The sequence below is a fragment of the Narcine bancroftii genome, chromosome 13 (assembly GCF_036971445.1).
Source record: "Narcine bancroftii isolate sNarBan1 chromosome 13, sNarBan1.hap1, whole genome shotgun sequence".
NCBI classification, from domain to species: domain Eukaryota; kingdom Metazoa; phylum Chordata; class Chondrichthyes; order Torpediniformes; family Narcinidae; genus Narcine; species Narcine bancroftii.
In genome coordinates, this window is record NC_091481.1 from 22,342,007 (window position 1) to 22,349,641 (window position 7,635).

A 7,635-nucleotide genomic window follows, 5' to 3' on the forward strand; every position below is an offset into this window, starting at 1 on the left:
GAGTACTTGGAGAATCTTTCACCAAACATCAGGGGCTTCTCTGGATCAATAGTTCTGACCTCTGGATTTTTGGGTCAGAGTCTGGTAATTTATCCACAATACCCATAGTTTATTGCTTTGAATAGCCTTGTTGCCTGCTTCTCTGCAATTCAACAACATTTATCGTGTTCTCTATTATAGACTTTTAAAAAATCTGCCTGTTTAAGCCATTTCATTCTCCATTATAATTTCTCCTGAAGTCTCTCTTGGGCCTGCATTCATTTCTACTGCACATAATTTGCTAAGTCTTCATCTTTTTTAAAATTTCATCCTTTTTTTGAATTTTTTATTTTATTTCACATATGCATTTTTTTTTAAAGTACATAAATGTCTTATTCAAAATAATGAAAAATTAAAACATAGTGATTTTTTTTAATTTCCCCCGATAGAAAAGAAGGAAAAAAAGAAAAAAACACCTGGATAATATTTATTTTTAAAAAATTACTTAAACTATCAAATAAAGTCTTAACATATCTTAATTTTTTAGCAGTCGGTAGATTCAGGTTGGGCTTAATTCCTACAATTTGTAAATATGATTCCCAAATCTATTGAAAAATGTCATTTTTATTATGTAAATTATATGTCATCTTTTCAAGTGGTTTACAACCACCTATTTCAGCGCGGGCATCTACCCATTCCCAAATACGCATCTGACTTCCAAGTTACTGCCTGATTCTGTACTGCACAATTATTTGATTCCATGATTAAGTGCAGAGACCACATTTTACAGGATTACAAATGAAAATTGGTTATTTCCATTGTGGGATATTCCTGCACTGATATCCAGGTTGAATCTCTCTACTGAAATTTGAACAGAATAACTAATTATGGTCTGTGCCAGCATTCAGGAAAGTGGAGAGAATTCCATCTCATTCCTGACTTTGTTCTTTGCAGATTGCACAAGTAACTCTCTTCCAGATGGGAGGTTAAGTTACTCACATTTAGTTATTAATAAAATTCCAACCAATCAGTCCAAAATGAGAGATGTTGACATTTTGATTGCTCTTTGGGATGTTGAAGAATCACTCTGAGGGTCACCTGATGAGTTTTCTTATTTCTGGTATGAATCAAGCTGAACATCATATCAATGTTATTTTTCTACACTTGGCACACACTGAACAAAGCTATAGAATGGATGTTAGAGTGAACTGTGAATGTGACACTCGATCAGCTATTTTGGGCAACGATGACAGCCTTCATCACTTGGTGCTTTTGAGTACATGAAGACAGCGGTAAGAACCTCATTAACACTGCTAAATACGAATCTAACATTCCTCTTATTGCCACATAATAAATTAGAAATGTAATAAACATGATGTATTTCAACTTTTGTCTACCATAAGGCAAATAAAGAGCCATGAGAAGCATTGCTTGCCACACCCAACACCAGAAATAAGTATAGAGTGGGTTAATTGCCAAATCACTTCTGGCTGTTGTTATTCGACATGGACCATTCTCATCTGCTTCCCAGATGACAAAATCTACACAATGCTAAAGCAACAGGTGCTGCAAGGTTTTGTCCTTGATTTGTGGTTTGTGTACAAACTTGTTGCTGTCAGATTGCCGTATATACTCATGTAATTGTCAATTCCCTGCCTTTTTTGGCCCCAAAAATCATGTGCTTTCCATATGACCCACCCTATTTGGCCACAACTGTCCACCCATCCGTCCGCAAATCCTCACCTCAGCCGACCACTCATCTGAGCTCCCAAAGTCCCGACCGCGAATCCTTGTCTCAGCCGACCACCCATCCAAACTCCCAAAGCCCCAGCCACAGACTTGCCACCCGGTCCTAGCCAACCAAACTCCCGATGCTTTGAATGATGCAGGTACTTACGAGGTCAAATGTTTGATAAGCATCGATTTCTTTCTCCCCCCCCCATGTGACTTGAAAAATGGTACAAAAAAATGACCACAGTATTACATAAATATATGGTAGTTGGGACAATGAAAGAGAAGGTGTGAGTTAAGCTGCTGAAGGAGGAGGTGGGATGTGAGTGGAAAGGAAAGATTGAGAATTGCTGCTCTAGACCCAATTGTTACTCAAATATTTTGCTTGAGAAAAATTGTCATTGGTCCATTTCCTTTGGAGTTATGAAACCGTCCACATAATAAATCAATGAGGTACGATTAAGGCAGTGGATTTCAAACTTTTCTTTCCACCCACATACTACCACTTTAAGCAATTCCTTACTAATCACAGAGCACCAGTGGCATAGGGAATACTTTAGTGGTATGCGAGTTGGGGGGTGGGAGGAGATTTGAAAACCACTGCTGTATCAATTGTTATTTATTTATGCACACTCCCACTGTTGGTGAATACTCTCTGTGGTACTCTGTGATATGATTTGTCAACACTGAATTTGAACACACTGATTAACCTCTTGATTTTATGGAATAGGACATCAAACTTTTTTTGGTACCTTCTGACAGTCTTAATCATCGCAAGACTTCAGCTGCATTCACTTCTCTACAGCAAGGCTGTGATGAATGAATACCATTAGTCATTTAGCTTTGTGAAAGATAGAGATTGTATTATCACCTGTTGGCTTTGGTTGTCTCAGCAAGTTGATTAATTACACTTTTAAACCAACTCAAAAGAGTGGGAAATATTTCTCAACTAAAATTCTGTTAAATATTAGTCACTTCAAAATAACTGAAATTAATTTAATTAAAATCATCTGGGGAATAAATAAATATTGAATAAAAAACATTGGATGGAAAGGGGAAAACTAAATGATTTTAAAAAAATGTGATAAACTTTGATTTATCTGATTTTAAAGTGCAAGTTGAGAATGGTTAATTATTCTAGAAACCTAATAGCCTGAATACACCTGAGATTGGTCTCGGAAGTAAAGCCAGCTCAGGACTGGTCAGTACCTGAAGGGGAGACTGCCGAGGAACACCAGGTGGTGTAGGTTTCTGTGAGGGGTGTTGGGCAAGTGTTGACTCTGTCTGCCTTACAGTGACAAAAGTTAAAAGAATTTCAAATATGTTACATTCTCAATATTGTATTACATGACAATAATGGGACCTTTACCTTTTGTGTTCTTGGATATCTTCAACAACTCACTCCGGCAGGGCATGTTTCAAACAGGCAGCTATCCTACTGGTGCCCAAGAAGAGTGTAGTAACCTGACTAAATGACTATTGATTAGTGGCATTCACATCAACAGTGAAGAAGTGTTTTGAAAGACTGGTGTTGAAGCATATCAGCTCCTGTCTGAGCAGTGACTTGGATCTGTTCCAATGCGTCTGTCATAATAACAGGTGATGCCATCTCACTGGTTCTACACAAAGTCCTGGAACACCGAGTCAGAAGAGATGCATTCATCAGGATGCTCTTTATTGACTACAGTTCAGCATTTAACCTTCATTCCTCAGGATGGTAAACTCCTGATTCAGATCTCACCCCAGATCCTGGATCGAGGATCGACCCCAATCCTGCACAGATAGACAATCCGAATCTTTTTAATTCAGTGTTAAAACGTATCTGTTTATAATGATGAGTATTTAAAGGAAATGTGCAGGACGTTTTTTTAAACGGAGAGTAGTTGTTCCCTGGAATGGGCTAAAGAGGTAGGGGAAAACCGAATACAATAGGTGGTCTAAAAGGATCCAAGATAGACCTATGAATATGCAGAAAATATCAGGATATGTATCATGTACAAGCAGAATTTGTTCAATTTGGGCAGACTTCATGGGCCAAAGGGCCTGTTTCTATATTCATAATCAGCATTTATTGCCATGAACAAGTCATGAAATTTGGTGTTTTACAGTAGCGTCATAGGGCAAACATTTGTATTATAAACCATCTTACGATTATGAACTCCTCTATGTTTACGTGACCATTGTAGGCGGCCGCCTTCCTGAAATGGCTCCAGTCTGTGGTCTCAAAGCAGGCTTGCAGCGTTGCTATGCCCACCACCCTCTCCCACCGGCTACGTCCTGATCTCCCTGCGAACTGACCTAGTTTGCTTTGCCAGCAGTCTGTAGGCCGGGATCAGCAGGACTGATAGGTGATCTGAGAAATCAAGTGGGATCTTTCTGCTGTCTTTTACGCACCAAGGATGTTCGTGTACTCCCGATCCAGGGTGTTCTCTCCTCTGATGGCGAAGTTCACATGCTGTTGAAACTGTGCAAAGTCTGTTTTTCAAGTTAGCGTGATTGAAGTCACCAGCAACTATCATGGCACAGTCAAGGTGGGAAATCTGGGTTTTGCAGATAGCATTGAAGAGCTCCTTCAGGAGGAGTCACGTGATGGAATAGTGGCCGGACGGTGAACTCCAGCCCTCTCCAGAAAAGTCGGGAAAAACAAGAGAAAACACAAAGGCACAGAAATAAAAGTTACAGAAAAGTGAGTATAAAGGTGGAAAGAAGATGGCGACAAAAAAAAATCGAAAGCAACGGTAAGAAGAGAGGAAGAGAAGACAAAGGAGGAAAAAGGTGAAGGCCTTACCTGTCCGAAGAGGCCCGCTGCGGAGAGAGAAACCCGCTCCCTCAGGTCGGTAAATAATGGACTACAAAAATGGCTCGCAGAGCCGAGTAAAAGTGCGCAACCGCGCATGCGCGATACTTCGCGCATGCGCGATGCGAATGAAAAAAAACACACCGACGGGAGGGGGGACCAGCTGGGGAGTCGATCTCCACAGCCGGCAACGACAGCTGCAGAACACCTGCAGCAAGAAGAGACCACAGAAGACAATAGAAACAAGAAAGAAGAGGAGGAAAGGGCAACAAAGAAACAACAGAGGGTCAACCCAGAGGAAGAAGAAGAGGAAGAGTATGGTGAAATAGAAGAAGAAAAGAAAGGCAAGGTAAAGGATATACTTGCTCTTATTAAAGGATACATGGAGTCATTTAAAGAATGGCAAACACAGGAATTTAAGGATTTAAGAAAAAGAATAAACAACACAGAAGAGAAAATAAATAAAATGGAGATGACCTTAACAGAAATGGGAAAAAAAATGGACAAGATGGAAGAGCGGGCAGTAGCAGCAGAAATGGAGGTAGAAGACTTAAAAAAGAAATTGGAGAAATCTAATAAAAAAACTAAAGAGACACAAGAACTACTAGCTCAAAAAATAGATACAATGGAAAACCATAACAGAAGAAATAACATAAAGATAGTGGGCCTTAAGGAAGATGAAGAAGGCAAGAATATGAGGGAGTTTATAAAAGAGTGGATCCCTAAGACCCTAGGATGTCCAGAACTACAGCAAGAATTGGAAATAGAAAGGGCACATAGAGTATTGGCCTCTAAACCACAACCACAACAAAAACCAAGGTCTATTGTAGTAAAATTCCTAAGATATACTACAAGAGAAAAGGTACTGGAGAAGACAATGGAAAAAGTAAGAGAGGGCAACAAACCACTGGAGTATTAAGGGCAAAAAATCTTCATTTATCCAGATATAAGTTTTGAACTCCTAAAGAAGAGAAAAGAGTTCAATACAGCAAAGGCGATTTTATGGAAGAAAGGGTATAAATTTATACTAAAGCATCCAGCGGTATTGAAAATATTTATTCCAGGACAACAAAACAGACTATTCTCGGATCCAGAAGAAGCACGAAAATTTGCAGAACAATTACAAAAATAGACTGAGGGAGGAAGACGGGTAATGAGAGTTAAAATGATCACGATTGATATGTATGTGGGTAAAGACAAAAATAGACTGAGGGATGAAGACGGGTAATGAGAGTAAAAATGATCACGATTGATATGTATGCGGGTAAAGAGGTATAAGAGTGAATAGAGACAATGTGCATACGTGAATGTATCTGTACTTAGAGGAAAATATAGATAGTATAGACAAGAATTAATAAGGGAAGGTAATGGAATAGAGAGAATAAGGAGGGAATTAAAAGAGTGACCTTTGTGACATATGAAAAGTGAAATCTTTTCTGGGGGAGGCGGGGTGGGGGGAAATAGCGGTCACTGCAAAATCAGTTGACGCTTGCGAGTGGATTCGCAAATCCAAATGGAGAGGGGAGATGTGGTTGTCCGACAAGGGATAAAGGACAACTCAGGAGGTGAAGGGGAGATTGGGGATAAATAAGATAGAAATAGGAGAATAAGGAAAATGTTGGATGTTGTAGGAATGTTGTCTTATAAAGAGTTGAAAATAAGAAAACAGAAATGGAAAAGGAGGAAAGGTAATGATGGAAAAACGGAAAGAGAAGATAAACAAAATATAAAAGGGCTACGCTGAACTATATGTCTTTAAATATTAATGGAATACATAACCAAATTAAAAGGAAGAAACTACCAAATTTAAATGAATAAATGTATTCCATTAGAAAAAATAACATTGGTTAAGAAATAATATTGAAATATTCGAACAAGTATAGGAGCCTTACATTAAATACAATAGCGAAAACCTACCGGGGGCAAACATTACCTAAGTTGATGGAAGAAGGAAAGAAAAGAATGGACTCAGTAGAATTTCTGGTGTAATTTTGTTGAATGACAACATTGTCTGACTGGCTTAATGCAACCTAGATTGTATACCTAAAATGGATGAGAGGGGGGGGTGGGGGGGTGGTTTGGGAGGAAAGGGGGGGGGAGAAAAAGTCACTGTATATGTGTGAAAAAGAAATAGTGTATATTATGGCTAATGTGATTTATGGTGTGAAAAAAAAAAATTTTAAAAAAAAAGAAGAGCTCCTTCATGACTTCACTCTCATTGGTCGAAGGCAGAACATAGACTGAGGCAATCAGCGTGGCCAAGAATTCCCTGGACAACAGGGTCGGCACCAGAACATATGCTGGGGTGGGGGGCAGGGACCGGCCTGTCAACGGGTTGAGGTGGGCGCTGCCAGGGACTGACCTTGCAACGGTGGGGGGGGGGGGGAGGGGTGTCCAGCAGGAGCCTACCTGTCATTAAGGCCATCCTTCCAGAATGGGACAGGAGGGTGCCCTTTTTATTGACGTGGCCGGGGGCAGGTGGAGAGTTGCTAGAGTACGTCAACCTAGATGTTATTGACGTGGGAGGGAGTGGAGCGGGTCTGACAGTCAGGGATGGCCGCAACCGTATGTGGGGGGGCACAGCACCTCATTTGAGGGACAATTTCCCCGGATGCCCACCTTGGCCGACAGAAGAGTCTGGTAGAAGAGTCTGCATTTCACCAGGAGGTACTCCATCTCTGCTGAATAGCTGCCGTGTTTGAGTAATGATTGGTAGGTCCCACGCAGAAACTGCAAACTACTCATCGATCTTCATTGTTTGCCCTTTTTTCGTGAAATGATCCTTGCACCAAAATACATCAAGTAATCGGCAATGAATACGGTTCACATATAAAATGTGCTTCATTCTTCTGCTTATCTTCAAGATCACTGCTCCTTCTGCAATGGGAGCTGATGGTGATTTATTGCAGCATGAGTTGGGGATCCAAGTAAAACCACCTCACACTGCAAGATGAATAAACATTCCAAATCCAGGAGACAATCCAATTAGGGCTGTAGATGGGCCTTTCATCTTCATTTTCCTTCTGGTTTTCGTGCTGACAAAGTGCATCTGACTGCCCACAGAAAGCATCCACTGTCAACTGTTTATATCCATTTGAAAGGTTAATTTTCCTCAGAATGGACTGCAA